Here is a 15,832-nt window from a genome sequence, read left to right as displayed (position 1 = left end):
CTCGTTTAGCCCTTCCTTCCGATCAGACTGAGACTCTTGTATCCCCCAGTCTTATCTCTCTAGCATTGGCATATCCGCCCAACAACTTAATGCTATATATATTAACGCCCACTCAATCCCCAAACATGCACTAGAAACTTGGAGCCTCCTTGACCTAGTAGCTCCTGATATCTGTTTTGTCGCTGAGACCTGGCTGCACGAAAATGCCATTCCCGACGTACACACTGCCTTCCCGCCAGAATACAAAATAATACGACTCGACAGGAAAGAAATCAGAGGGGGCGGATTACTAATTACAACCACCCAAAATGTAAACGTTGTTAGTCTGGAAAACTTTGTTTTTAACTATATAGTTCAGTTTGAAGCTTTTATTCAGTTAAATGAATCAACCATATAAGCAAAACAGTCATAAGTCAGTATTCACAATAATATAGTTACAGGAGCACAAGATAATAGAAAAATTATCATAAAATTCATAAACGTATAAAATCAATACAGTAAGTGCAAGTGCATGATTCATATATAGACCCTGGCGATTTATGTAAACATAAATAATCCAAGTACAAAAAGTGCAAGTGCAAAAGTTACAGAAAATACCCTATAGATCATGTGATTAAATATCGATGATCATTGATTTCCTAATATTAATAGCTTTCAGAAGAAATGTTGCTGTATAAAAGCACAATCCTGGTTTCTCTAGTCTTAGGAGCAAATTCATAGCATCTTTAATGGATCTTATGTTATAATATAAAAGGAACGGTTTTAAATAAAATTTCCTAAAATTGGAGTACAATTTGCAAAGTAATAACATATGGCAACAGCTTTGACGGGAGACTCCGTCGTATGGACATGGTTGGGTAGAACCCTGTTTCACAACAGGAAAATTGACAAGATGATGTATAGTACCCAAACATAGTCGTGTTAACACAAAACAATGTGATGCTCTTGTCACGACTGACAGATAACTTTGAAACCCCTGTTTAAGATCCAATTGCAAATAAAAAATGTAAGCTGTTTGGTTCATAAGAACACGAGAACGGGCCTCTATTTTGTGGGCTAGTAGGGTTTATTTTATCTCACTTCTAGCAACAAAGTCTGCACATTCAGGATCCAGTTGGATATCACAAATAAACAGAAGTTTAAACCAGTGGAAGATATAATTAAGCCAAGGGATTCTTGAGCAGTTCTCCATTTTAAGGCAATCCCGTATTATAGATTGAGTAAGCAATGTCTCCTCTTTTGACTATGTAGATTTCCAGAGTAAAAGAGGGTGCAATGAAGCCAAATCAGAGATGTACTTAATGCCCACTTCACAGTGAATCATTTCCTTGGAGGCCGATGATGGGGCACACAACAAGCGTTTTAAAAAAGAATTTTCAGTTTGTTGTAATGGATTGCCCTGGCAATGTCCCCAAACCCCTACACCGTAAAGTGAGGCAGTGATAAATCGTATCTCATAAATTGTCAACATATCTCTGATACGTCGATTGCTCAGTTTAGCAGCAAATCTAAAAATACCCTTTTAAATTCCTCAACATCCTCGTTCGGGCATTATCCTGTTCCTGTGCCCAAGACCCGTTCCCTGAAAAGGTAATGCCCAAGTAGCAAAAAGTTTTGGCTGTCTGGACCTTAGAGCCTTCTATGAAATAAGATCTCTAATTGGGTTCCTGCCGCAAGCCATAACAAAGGTTTTAGATTTATTAATTAAAAGCTTTCTTTTTGCAATAAAAACAGTAAAATTATTGATGAGACGCTGTAACCCAATGGGGGTGCGAGAGAGTAAAACCGCATCGTCAGTGTATAAAAGAATTGGAATAGGTTTCCGCCCACCCTCTGGGCATCCGACTCTAGCAATTTCAGGGATGCGTCAACATCATTGAAAAATAATGAAAAAAGTAGTGGAGCTAGGACGCAGCCGTGACGGATGCCTCTTTTAACTTTAAAAAAGGGGGTATATTAACCTCAGTAACCGTACATACCTTACTGGACAGTTCCTCATAAAGTCTTGCCAGGAAATAAACTATCTCTTTAGGGGCACCCATTCCAGTAATAAGGGCCATAGGATAGAGTGGTCTACCAGGTCAAAAGCGCTACTAAAGTCGGCAAAACATAAATATAAATTACCCTCCTTTGCTAGGGTATATTTACCGATCAAGAGGTCCAAGTTGCCACACTGCTCTAATGTGCCAACTCCTTTTCGAAATCCATATTGTACTTGTGTAAGGATCGACTTCTCGGTTACCCAGGCTTCCAGTCTTGATAGCATGACCCGGCTCGTAATCTTTATAGAGGAGTCCAGAAGGGAAATTGGACGGTAATTATGGGCGTCGGTTTTTACTCCTTTCTTGTATATTGGTATTATAATTGACTGACCCCATGATAAAATATATTGGGTCTCAGAGGCAGTGTTAGAAACTCTAGTTAAAAACGGGGACCACAGGGCCATTTCATTTTTATAAAGGTCTATCGAGACCCCGTTGGGTCCCGGTGCCTTCCCCCCCTTGCGACTAGTTATAGCCTCAGTGACCTCCTCAATCCTGATTGTCAAGGGTATAATTGGCCACTCAATAGAAGGTTGGGTGGACAAAAAGTCCTCTCTGTCAGTGGAATTAAAAATATTTGAAAAGTGCTATACCCAGCAATTACAATTAATGTAAGAGTTAAGTTCTGGGATATGATCATCCTTCAAAAAGTGACTATTGACCGTTTCCCAGAACAATTTACTATTTTTTGTTTCTGCATCTTGACTTAGGTCTTCCCATGCTATTTCTTGAAGCTCTACTTTTCTAGTTTTAATGGCTGAAGCATATGCTGCACGTAGAACCTTAATTATGTCTGGATTTCCTCGGTTCACACCTAAGAGCTTCTTTAAGGTGACATAAGGCCGCAGTGCAATTACCATCAAACCAGCTTACCTTAGGTTTATTATTTCCACGGGCTGGTTTTGTCAGTAAGTTCTCAATGGAGTTATTGATCTTAGTAAAATTAGCAAGAATCAGTTGGGGGTCGACCACGTCCCTTAAACATACTTGGATTTCACTTTGACAATGAGTAATAACATCATGCTGAATTTTTATTGGATCTAAACCAGCCCATTTTATTCGGACACCATTTGGTCTGGTGGGGGCAATGAATGGACTATTAAAAACATCAGTTACATTTTTAAAGCCCCAGCATAATAGATAAAGAGAGACACTATTATGGTCGCTAGTTGGTTGAACCATTATACAGGATGGTGAAAACAAATGTAGACTATTACATGAGATTACAATATGATCAATGTTGGACATAGCATTCCTTCCTCCAAAAGTGGGGCATTTCACATTTTGTTTATTGGTGACACATTGCAACAGATCTAAATCCAGCTTATCAATAACATTATTTAAAGCTGTACCATATTCGCCGTGGGGAAATGCATACAGCAGTCATCATCAAAATCCCCTCTCTTGAGCCCACAAACTTTGCTTAATGAAAATGGGCATACTTGAACATTGAAATCACCAACCCAAAGGATAATATTCGATTCTTTAATGGTGCTAGTCAGCCTATCAAGTTCCCTTTCCTGGGCGTGACTGACTGGCCTTCGAGGAGAGTTAAACATATTGTTGTAAAAGTTAATCAGAATGACATCTTTATAAACGGCAGATGTCAGCCACATAATCTGGGAGTGGGTACCAACAGTAGTGCAACACTTTATCCTATATTTTACCAGTGTAGTAGAGACCAAAATCAATAGGCCACCCTTTGCTCTACCGGAGGGGGAGGCCTGGGCTGGGAGCCAATGAGAAGTAAAACCCTCTACATAGATTGGTTCAGATCTCCATGTTTCTTGTAGACATATGATGTCATGTTGGGCTGTTAGAAAATCAGACCAGGAAGGCGTGCCTTTTTTACTTTTAAGACTGTAAATATTCCAGGGGGTCACTTGATACTCATTACACATATTAACCTCGTAGGCTTTCTGTAAGGGTGCTTCATGGCCCCGGGTCACTAGTAAAGGGTAATTCTACTAGAACATGGTCTAAATCATTGTGAATGGTTGGTTTCTGTAAATCGTTCCTAGGTAGCACCCCCCATCCTCTATCATACAATGATTAGTCTTATCACATGGATTACCATTGGGCTTTATTCCCATTTTGGGATCTTCTAATACATATCTTTCCTGTACTATCTGCCTAGACTGGATGGTCCCCTTAGGTCAATCATTAATATCAAGGTTGCTCAAGGCCTGATATCTGTTGGCAACTGATATGGCAAAATTAGGTAAAGTAAGGAACGGGGTGGGAGCTAACAATGGTCCATTTCTGAGCCAGCTACCATTTCCATGCATCGCCATCATATGTCTGTAAAAGTACCCTAGAGAAAGAAGGGTAGTATTAAATTCCAGGGGAGAAGGTGGTGGAGCATTTATAAGTGTATTATGTGCCCAGCTTGGAGACCGAAAATTGAGGATAAAACAATCCCCTGCAAAACATTTTTAAGGGGCCAGATCTAGCCCACTCTACGTGTAGTCAGAATCTGACTTACCCCTTCTATTGGATAGCCACAATTATTGGTCAACCAGAACACTACTTTATTCATGATTGAACCGTGGTCTTCTACCTGACCAGGTTGGAGTCTGGGTACATTAGCCAATATTGCGACATAAGCACTGCATTCAGGGGGTAGATTTATATACGTGACATTTTTCTATCCTCATGAGCTATGGCTTTCAGGCTATCAGACTTTGCATGATCAGATCTAATAGAGTTAGCCGGCTTAGTCTCAACTCTTGCCTGCTGGGTTGGAGCAGATCTATAACTATTATTAGAAGATTTGCCTAAATTTTCTTGATTTTCCACCTCTACAATATTGATCCCTTCCTTAGCAGTATTGGTAAATTTGCTCTCTGGAATAGTAATCTGGTTGGTGGGGCCTGCAACAGTAACTTTCTCTAGAGTTCTAAGCACCTCATTTTGAAATGTATCATTAACATTGGCCAGTGATCCGCTAATCTTATGTATTTCTCTCGCCAAGGAATCTAGCTTGTCATAAAGCGGCCTTAAGAGCTCTATCACCTTCACAGAGATATCCGCTAAAGTTAGGCCATACGGTGGAAGGTCTAATTTAACTGGTGGACCTTCTTTCCCTGTGTGAGTATTCTTTTTATCTTTTTTTGTCTTGGGATTGGCATTCTCTTGTTCTATATGATTTTTCCTACATCCCCTAGTCTTTTTCTTGGGTGGGGGGCTTCCAGAAATGATCAAAGTAGGGGTCAAAGATAATCGAGTATAGTCTCCATTAATGCCTGCCGATCTATGTCGTCAGGGGCTATTTCCTCTACTAGCAAATGGGGGTTAGTTGATTTATCGAATAGGTTCTCCCTTGAAGGGCTAGGAAAGGCCCTGACATCAGGCCCCTGATCTCTCCCGTATGGCTAGATCCCATGGACAAGCGTATTTCGGTACAGTCTTTCTCTTCTGAGAGGACATTTACTGCTTTAACCAGATATTTATCAATCGTTGTACAGGATTTATCGATATACGACTTGGCGGGCTTCCTTCTTGCCATAATGTTACAAGTAGGTAAAGTTCCAGTAACGGGGCCTTACTGCTATCAATAGAGTGCAATATGGGTTGGCCTAGATTAAAGTGTTGCGTACCTCACTGCTATCAATAAAATGCAATATGGGTTGGCCTGTATTAAAGTGTCGCATGCCTCACTGCTATCAATAAAGTGCAATATGGGTTGGCCTAGATTAAAGTGTTGCAAGCCTCACTTCTATCAATAAAGTGCAATGTGGGTTGGCCTGTATTAAAGTGTCGCATGTCTCACTGCTATTAATAAAGTGCCATATGAGTTGGCCTTGATTAAAGTGATGCGTGCCTCGCCGCTGACATCAAAATACAATATAAGTTAGCTTTGTTTAAAATGGCATGTGCTATACAGGTTAGACTTGACTAAGGTGAGCTGAATAATCTAAGCAACTCACTAAAAACAAGAAGCAGGGTGGGTCGTCCTCTAGTGAGATAGTAAGAACTGGGTAATTCTGATATAACCTATTCTAAAGTGGTGTTCCTTCAGTGGTCATAAGTATCAAATAAACAATATGCATCCAATAATTGAGAGTGGTGACAGAATAGAATAACAGTGTTTACTTCATCATAGTTTTTATTTTCATTTAATGTATTTTTTCATTTCACTTTTTTTTATATAAAAAGACATCATTCATCATAAGTACATTTGACAGACTTTTATTTTTTACTTTTAAGAACACACATAATTATAACGAATCAGTGGTAGAAAAATTCATACAAAATTATAATATACAAATAATTTTGAAACAGCCACCTAATATGAAAAGCTTAATTCAGTTCACTCACATACACACATACATACCACAACCATACTACCAAAAGGGGAAAAAAGGAGGGACTAGATGTTGATTGACAAGTAAACAAGTTGTCAAATTCTAGGGTCTCAGGAGAATTCGAGACCCCCGCACATGATAGATGGACCTATCATGTGCGGGGGTCTCGAATTCTCCTGAGACCCTAGAATTTGACAACTTGTTTACTTGTCAATCAACATCTAGTCCCTCCTTTTTTCCCCTTTTGGTAGTATGGTTGTGGTATGTATGTGTGTATGTGAGTGAACTGAATTAAGCTTTTCATATCAGGTGGCTGTTTCAAAATTATTTGTATATTATAATTTTGTATGAATTTTTCTACCACTGATTCGTTATAATTATGTGTGTTCTTAAAAGTAAAAAATATAAGTCTGTCAAATGTACTTATGATGAATGATGTCTTTTTATATAAAAAAAGGTGAAATGAAAAAATACATTAAATGAAAATAAAAACTATGATGAAGTAAACACTGTTATTCTATTCTGTCACCACTCTCAATTATTGGATGCATATTGTTTATTTGATACTTATGACCACTGAAGGAACACCACTTTAGAATAAATTTCCTTTTTTCCCCTCTGTTCCTTGGTCGCAACTAATCTTTTTGAGGGGGTCCCATTTTCCATGCTGTAATTCTGATATAACACATGATGCACATGATGGCAAACACACTATGGAAAAAAGATAAAACGATTAAAACCAATAAAAGTTAACCTTAAAAGGTAATCGATCCAAGGGTATTAGCAGCATAAATGTCATTATAGTGCAAAACTTCGAAAAGTAGTAGTAATCGCCGGGGTCTAGGATAGGTAAGATGAAGTGTTCTGAGCCTCAAACTACTTGCAAGACAAGGTAGGCACAAAAATAGTCAGGCTCAGTACCTTTCTCCCGGTCCCAAGTTCCGTTCCGGTCGTAGTTGTTAGAGAGGGGGCCCTGCCCTGCCTCTTCCTGGCGATGATGGGCTAGGACGGGCCCGCCCATGGCCCGGGCTTTGCCCGGGCGCTGCTCGCGCGGTCCCTCACTGCGGGGGGGCGCTCAAATGTTTTCTAGCGCCTCCGGGTGCAGGTAGAGACGTCACAAGTGCGCCTTGAGACCCCGGTGATGATGGTAGTGGTAGTCCTGCTGGCCGTTCCCTCACGGTGCGGAAATGAGGAGAGAAGCACCCGGCCGTTCCCCTCACGGCTCCGGCACTGGCGCCATTGCTGCGGTAAGTTCCTGACATCTAGCACTGTTGGGGCGCTCGCCGGTTTTCTAGCGCCTCTGGGCGCAGGTAGAGGCGTCACAGGTGCGCCTTGAGACCACGGGGCTGCTGGTAGTGGTAGTCCTGCTGGCCGTTTCCGTCACGGCGCGGAAATGAGGAGAGAAGCACCTGGCCGTTCCCCTCACGGCTCCCGCACTGGTGCTACTGCTGCGGGTAAGTTCCTGACATCCCCTATCCAACTATAAAGAAATTATTGTGCTCAAGATTGAGAGATCACCAAACAATGTCTGGAAAGGAGATCTAATATATCGACCCCCTGGTGTCAAAGGAGACTTTGCAAATAAGCTACTTGAGATCATTGCACCACATGTCCTAGCTTCTGATAAATTTCTCCTAATAGGTGAATTCAATTACCATGCGGAAATACAATCTAACCCGGACACTGAAAAGTTAATCTCCAACATGAACACTCTGGGTATCATTCAGAAGGTCATAAGCCCCACACATCGGGCTGGACACACTTTAGACCTCCTCTTTTCAAACTCCCATTGATATCACGGTAGACCCTCCCATTTCACTACTTTGGACAGATCACCACCTATTGAAATTTTCCTTTCCCATGACCATAACTAAAATGGCATTGGAAAGTGAACTCATATTATGCAGACCCTTGAAAAAACTCACCTTACCCATGTTTTTAAAAAACCTTCACCCAGATGTACTAACTCCTACTATGAGTGCAAATACAGCAGCACAACATTTTGACAATGCCATAGAGACAGCATTGGATAAAATTGCTCCTTTGAGTAAAGTCAAGTGTAAGATTAGAACTGCCCCTTGGTTTACAGAGCAATTAAAAATCACTAAATCTCAATGCAGAACCGCTGGGAAAAAATGGCGGAAAAGCAAAGATCAGGCAGACCGAAAAACATATAAAATATAGCACTCTAGTTATATGACTGACATAAAGGCGACAAAGAGAGCATTCCTTACAGAGCAGATAAATAAAGCTGAAAACTCCTCCAAAGATCTCTACCAAATCTTGAAAGAATTTACCACCTCTAGAAGTCCGTCAGCAATACCAAATTCCCAAGAGTGGACCAATGCTCTTTCAAAATCCTTTGAGGATAAAACAACTGCTATTCATCTCTCTTTTCCACCTCCTCATAATATAATGCAGTCTGAATTCCTGACAAAACTGTCACCTGACCCGCCTCAAGTAATGAATGAATTTGTAACATTTGACTGCGATGCGACCATGTCAGTCGGGTTGAAAATAAAGTCTGGGTCTCCCTCTGATCATATCTCCCCCAAACTTTTTTCCATACTTGCCCTGGCACTAGTAGAACACCTGACCAGCCTTTTCAATAAATCGCTCTCGGACGCAGACTTCCCTATAATATGGAAAGCAGCAAAAATTAGACCTATCCTAAAAAGCCCACGGCCAACCCTAACACCCTTTTAAATTATCGGCCTTTCTCATTACTTCCATATTTTGGAAAAATGCTTGAATCTTTTGTCAACAAACAGCTTGTAAGCCACCTTGAAAATCACGGACTCCAGAACCCCTCGCAATCTGGCTTTAGGGCATCACACAGCACTGAAACTGCATTGGTCGAGGTTGCTGACAATATCAGATTGGCGTTACATAAATGCCAATCAGCCATCCTCGTCCTGCTCGACCTGTCTGCGGCCTTTGACACCATCTCCCATCGCATTTTAATTCAACGGCTGTGGGAGATTGGTGTCAGGGGAAATGCCCTAAAATGGTTTTCCAGTTACCTATCCGATCGCTCAACAGCTGTCCAGATTGACAAAAATATAGCATGTGAAAGACCTGTTAAGATGGGCGTGCCACAGGGCTCTATTTTGAGCCCAACGCTTTTTAATTTCTATATGACACCATTGGCTAGAATGATTAGAGCCTATGGATTTGATGTTCTGTCCTACGCCGACAATACCCAGATTTTAATCACACTGGGCCCAGATCCAAATGAAACCAAACAACGTTTCAAAAACTGCCTGATCCATGTTGAGAAAGGGATGAACGCCAATCAACTTCAGTTAAATGACAGTAAATCAGAAATTATACTTTTTGTCAAAGTGGCAGAACATGGGACTAATGACTGGTGGCCAACTAAACTAGGCAGTTGTCCAATGCCTAAGGAGTCAGTCTGGAAACTGGGTTTCTACATGGATAACAAATTATCCATGGAAAACCAAATTAATCACATTGTGGGCACCTGCTTTGGACTAATGCGTAGTCTGAGGAAGGTCTTTAAGTGGATTCCCGTTGAGGCCCAGAAACCCCTAGTTCATGGTTTAATCATAAATAGAATGGACTACGGAAATGTGCTTTTATCCTCCATAAATGAACACTACTTGAACAGACTCCAGGTTCTTCAGAACACTGCTGCTCGGCTGTTTCTTAACCTTCCACGAAGATCGTCATCAGCCCTCTGCCTAAAAAGTCTTCACTGGCTTCCGGTGAAGAAGTGAATTATTTTTAAAACTCTATGCCTGGTCCACAAACACATGTATGTTAGTGGTCCTAGATATTGGTCTTAACTGCTAAGATGGTATCCACCTCAAAGAGAACTGAGATCCAGCAATGATTTCCGGCTGACGCCCCTGAGAATACAAACCTCCAGAAACGGCGGTTGCGCATTTTCTATTCTTGCCCCGCCTCTTGGTATAAAATGTCCCTCTATCACCGCATTATCCCATGAACACAGCTGTTTTCGAAAGAAGCTGAAGACTTGGCTTTTTGCAAATTAACTCATCCTGCTTCTCCTGTCCGAGCCGTCTGCATGCGCCATGAGACTCTCCGGATGTGATGTGATTTGTGTGCGATACATATGTTCCTGACTTGACTTGACTTGAATCACAAACCACCTGGATGTTGAGGAATTATTGATTCCTGTGGTTTCACTTGCGAATGGAGAGCAGTTCAAATATGCTTATCTTATCAACACACCCAACCACATTGGGGAAATGTGAAATTCTCGAGAATTGCACATTGGTAAGCTGTAGATCATGAGGAGTGTTGTAAACACTATATGGGAGCTCATCCTGGACACCATGGCATCACATATGTTTCTAAATACCCGGCTTAAGGCACTCTGCGACACCCCACCAGCTGCAGTTATGATACCTTGGTAGCTACTTAATGTCATAAGATGAAGTGGGCATATGTCAATATGGCCTAGCTTTAGAATGCGCCTCTGGCTAACATATGGTTGAGTTGACATATGAGTTTCAAAATGACCAGCCTACTAAGACTACAGTTGTCATATTCTGCCTCCGCTGTCCGATTAAAAAAAGTGCTTGCTTAACCTGACAATTTGGTGTGTTGGCTGTATATATAATATTTTTCACTTTAAATGTTCTGTTGTCAGAAAATGTCAATGAATTCACTAAGCACTTTCATTCTGGCTCTCTGATGTGCCTCTGTAAAATAATTGTTGGCCAGAGTTTTTCATTTTTGATTTTATGTTTTTGGATAATTAGACAAGTAATTTAGCTTGGGTAGACATTGATGATCTGGGTCGAATATTTTCTGGACAACATTTTGAATATATATCTGCAGGCACCAACTCCTCATTGACCATCATTCCACTTTACTGATTTTGTTTCAGCTTGTCCATCAAATAATGCCTTTCTTGGAAGAAGAACTTGGGACAGAATGTCTTGATAAATTCTCCCCTTTCTTTTGCTTCATCCATCTCTCTCTATGTGCTTGCAAGATGGCTGTTTTGTAGCCTGTTTTGAAGTAGCTGGTTCGACGAAACTCTTACTATGACAGTTAAAGAGTGAAAGTTTAGCTTTAGTGATTATCAAACAGCTTTTTCTCTTTCCATACAAATCTCTCCTGCTTCAGTTCTGCGTATAGTGCCTACCCATGTTCCAGGACAACAAGTAGACGTGTCTTTAAATCGTTATCCACTTATTGTTTGGTCATGGAGTTGTGTAGTTACACAGGCTCAGTAATTTCAACGGTGTTTCCTTGATCTTTGCTGCTGTATAAAAAGAAGAAAGCTGTCAACATCTTTATTAACACATTCCCCTCTCTTCCCCACAAGTTTGTGATGAGGCACAGTTTCATGATGGTCCATTAATTTAGAATTTTTCATCTCTCTGGAAACATTGCAAATAGAAAGGACTTCATGGTAAACTAGCTGCCATTGAACAAAATATTCATTTTTACATATCTGACCAACAATTCCCTTGGAGCTTTTCTGTGAGCAACAGTTTAATTTCTGGAGCCACAGCATTGAATCTTCCTGCTCTATCTTTCCCCACAAAATGTCTTTGGATGAATTTTCCCTAGAGGTATGGGTTTTCCACTTCTAGCTTCTTCGCTCTTTCCAAATACCAGGACCTATATATCAGGGAGTTTATGCGTTTGAATTTGCAGAACACAGTAATCAGTGACTCCACAGTCTTCATGTGCAGCTCCCAATCACCTTCCCAATCTGCATGTAACAAGTTTTTCACTAGAGCGATCATGTGCAAAATATTTCCCCAGTATTTGCAAAGTTCAGATTTTTCTTTACATTCTTTGACAAACTGTATGAACTTGGTTATCAGGTTTTCTGATGTTGAACTGAGTGTATTGAACATTGTTTGACTTTGCATTATGTCTTTTGAATGAAGTGCACCATGTGCCTTGTTCACTTCTGAGATAATATGCAAAGCCTAATTTTTCATGCATATTCCAGAAAGAATTTCAATGCAATGTTTCTATAGCCTCAGATATGATAAGCATACCTTGTAATGAACAAATATAATGAGATCTACTCAATACTGACTCGACAGATTTGCTTACAAAGATTTCACTCCCAGTAAGTGCATTTTTTATGTTACATACACTAAAATTACTTCCTGCACACTGCAACACAACCTTTGTCATGTACAAAATGCTCATCATTGGAGAAAGATCAGCAAATTCGACTGGATTGCTCATACACGTCAGCTACATTACAGAAAGCACCTTCAACACAGAAAATTGGTAGGATAGAGTGGTCTTCAAGCTGAGCATGAACATTTTGGAATTTTTTTAAAGCTATGTGAACTGTTGCGTAGTTTGTGGCTGGAGATGCTATTACTGGTAAAAACCCAACCTTCTTCACTGGGACGGTATTTTGGGAGATCAGACCATAAATTCCAGCCCTCAGAGGAACTGGCTTTTCTTCATCCGTCAGTCTGTACCAAATAAGTGATTTGATAAATTCAGTTAAAGCAGTTGGATCCCAGCATCAGCCACTTTGAAACTATATGGTAGACTGGGACGCGTTGATGGCTTGTAGTGATTTTGCACATGTTAGCAAGGCAGTTGGGTTATATGTTTCCATCTTCATTTGTTTATGCCTACAGCTGACACAGATTATTTTACAGAAGCTACTTCATTGGTAAAGTCTTGAAAAAGCACAATGGCAGTATCATGTGTGCTGGATGCTCCAGACAAAGAAGAGCTGCCTTCAAAATCATCAAACGATAAAAAAGGGGATGATGGACGGAGCGTTTGAGCAAATCAAACACTCACCCCCAGTCAACTGATCTGGGTTTAATCCATCACCGTTCTTTAGCTCACTCAGCCACCCCAGTTCAGACATAGTCATATGCAAATCAGTCTTGACCCTGTGCCTCATGGGAACAGTCCAGCCCGTAAATTATCAAGAGCAGTATTTGTAAATCTGTTCTTGGGAAAGTAACTTGGAAGAGGTGTGCTTTCGGATTCACAAGATTTTATAGCATGAGCTGCTGACAAGTTCCTGGTCTGTACTTTGTCATTATAACTTGTTGATGCACCAATCCTATTGATTAAAGTGATAAGCACTCTACTTATACACTTGTCATAGATTGCATGGGAGGTCATAATGTGTCGCAATTTTTTTTTTTGTAATTCATACAACATGATTTAGAAAAGACAGTATGTTTGCACAGCATAAGCCTGTCAGTTCATGGGATTGTCTTTCACTTCTTCCCTTATATCTTCAAAGCCATCATCAATGTTGTTGGCATCTGTTCTGAACTCAAGAACTCAAATCTGCTGAGAACATCAGAAGTGGCTCATTCTTTTTGTTAGACTGACAAAAACAAATTCTGTCAGTCATTGTACATTCTCATCAGAAAAATCTTCATTTCAGAATTATGGATCAATACAATTTCATCAATGTTGACCATTATATTTCTGATCTTGCTGAGTGTGAACCCCATAGCCAGCACTCACCCACCACGGCCAAAACAGCAACCCTTCCTCCAGGAAGGAACGGGAGCAAAATCACTGAGGAACAGCTCAACTACCCCCTCAACCGCGACACCCCCACCACCTCAACCAACGCCAACCTTGCAGCCAAAGAACTCCACAGATGGATCTCAAACTGCACAGACTAACTTGCACCCCAACGCAACTCCAACAGACAGTGCCCAAGGAAAGCCACCTGGTTCACCACCGACCTCCAGGAATCCAGACGCACTTGCAGACGTCTTGAGAAGAACTAGAGAAACAACAAAACACCAGAAGATCGCACCACCTACAAGAACGCCATGACCAAATACCACCATTGCATCAGAACCACCAAAAGGATCTTCATCCGCAACAAGATCATTGCCAACTCCAGCAACTCCAAGGAACTCTTCAGCATCATCCAGGAGTTCACCAAGCCCCCCAGCAAAACCATAGACATCACCCCCTCCCAGCAACTCTGCGATACACTCAGATCCTACTTCCATCTGAAAATCAAGATCCTCTACGACCACTTCAACAACTAAGCACCTGACGCCGATATCACTTCCCTCTTCAGCAACACCAGCCGGCCTACCGTTTTCTCCTGGACCCCAGTCACCACCGAGGACACCACCTCAACCATGAAAGGCATAGACTCAGGAGCCCCCATGGACCCCTGGCCAGCACACATTTACCACAAGGCCACCATTGCGCCCGAAGTACGATGCACCATCAACACAACCTTCAGGACAGACAACTGGAAACGTGCAGAAGTCAGACCCCTGCTCAAGAAGCTGTAAGCAGACCCCCATAGACCTGAAGAACTACCGACCCATCTCCCTCCGCCCCTATGCAGCAAAAGTCAGAGAAGATCGTCAATGGCCAACTAACTACATTCATCAAAAAAAACTCCCTCCTCGACCCCTTGCAATCCGGATTACGAAGCAATCACAGCACTGAGACCGCCTTACACGCAGCCACAGACAACATCTGCTCCCTCCTCAATGAGGGACACACCACAGCCCTGATCCTACTCGACCTCTCTGTAGCATTCAACATGCTCTACCACCGCACACTCATCGCCAGACTCCGTGACTTTTGGCATACACAAAACCACCCTCGAATGGATCCGCTCCTTCCTCATCGGCAGAACATACATCAGACTGCCACCCTTCCTCTCTGAACTCACGGAAAAACTGCGGAGTGCCCCAAGGATCGTCGCTGAGCCCCACACTCTTCACCATCTACATGGCCCGCTCGCTGCCATCGTCTGACAGCACAGACTCAGCATAGTATCCCACGCCGACGACACTTAGCTCATCCTCACCCTCACCAAGGACCCCGTCACCACCAGACTCAACTTCCAGGAAGGAATGAAGGATGTCTCATCCTGGATGAGCAGCAACTGCCCGAAGCTCAATTCAGAGAAGACAGAGGTCCTCGTCCTCGAACCCTCCTCCTCTGCATGGGACAAAACCTGGTGGCCCACCTCTCTCGGCAGCCCTCCAACCCCACTGACCATGCCCAAAATCTCGGCATTATACTCAACTCCTCCCTCTCCATGGCCCGACAGGGCAACTCCGTAGCCTCCAGCTGCTTCCACACCCTTCGCATTCTCCGAAAGACCTTCAAATAAATTCCCCAGAATCAAGGGAGACCATCACACACACAATAATAGCCAGCAAACTGGACTACGGAAATGCCCTCTACACCGGGATCAACAAGTGTCTGCTCCACAAACTCCAGACCATACAGAACACCGCTGCCAGACTCATCCTCAGCATCCCTCGACACGAACACATCACCCAACACCTGCGCAGCCTCCACTGGCTCCCCATAGAGAAAAGAGTCACCTTCAAGATACTCATCCACGCCTACAGGTGCCTCCACAACACTGGACCCAAATACCTCAACAAGAAGATCTCCTTCCACGTACTGATGAGAAAAGTCACAATTTAGTCCTGTGTTGATTTTAAAACACTCACTTTGTTGTTTGACGGTCGTTGGCACACC

Source organism: Lissotriton vulgaris, chromosome 1_1 (genome assembly GCF_964263255.1).
Source record: "Lissotriton vulgaris chromosome 1_1, aLisVul1.2, whole genome shotgun sequence".
Taxonomy (NCBI): Eukaryota; Metazoa; Chordata; class Amphibia; order Caudata; family Salamandridae; genus Lissotriton; species Lissotriton vulgaris.
The sequence above is the reverse complement of the archived record's forward strand: the minus strand, read 5'-3'. Positions refer to the sequence as shown.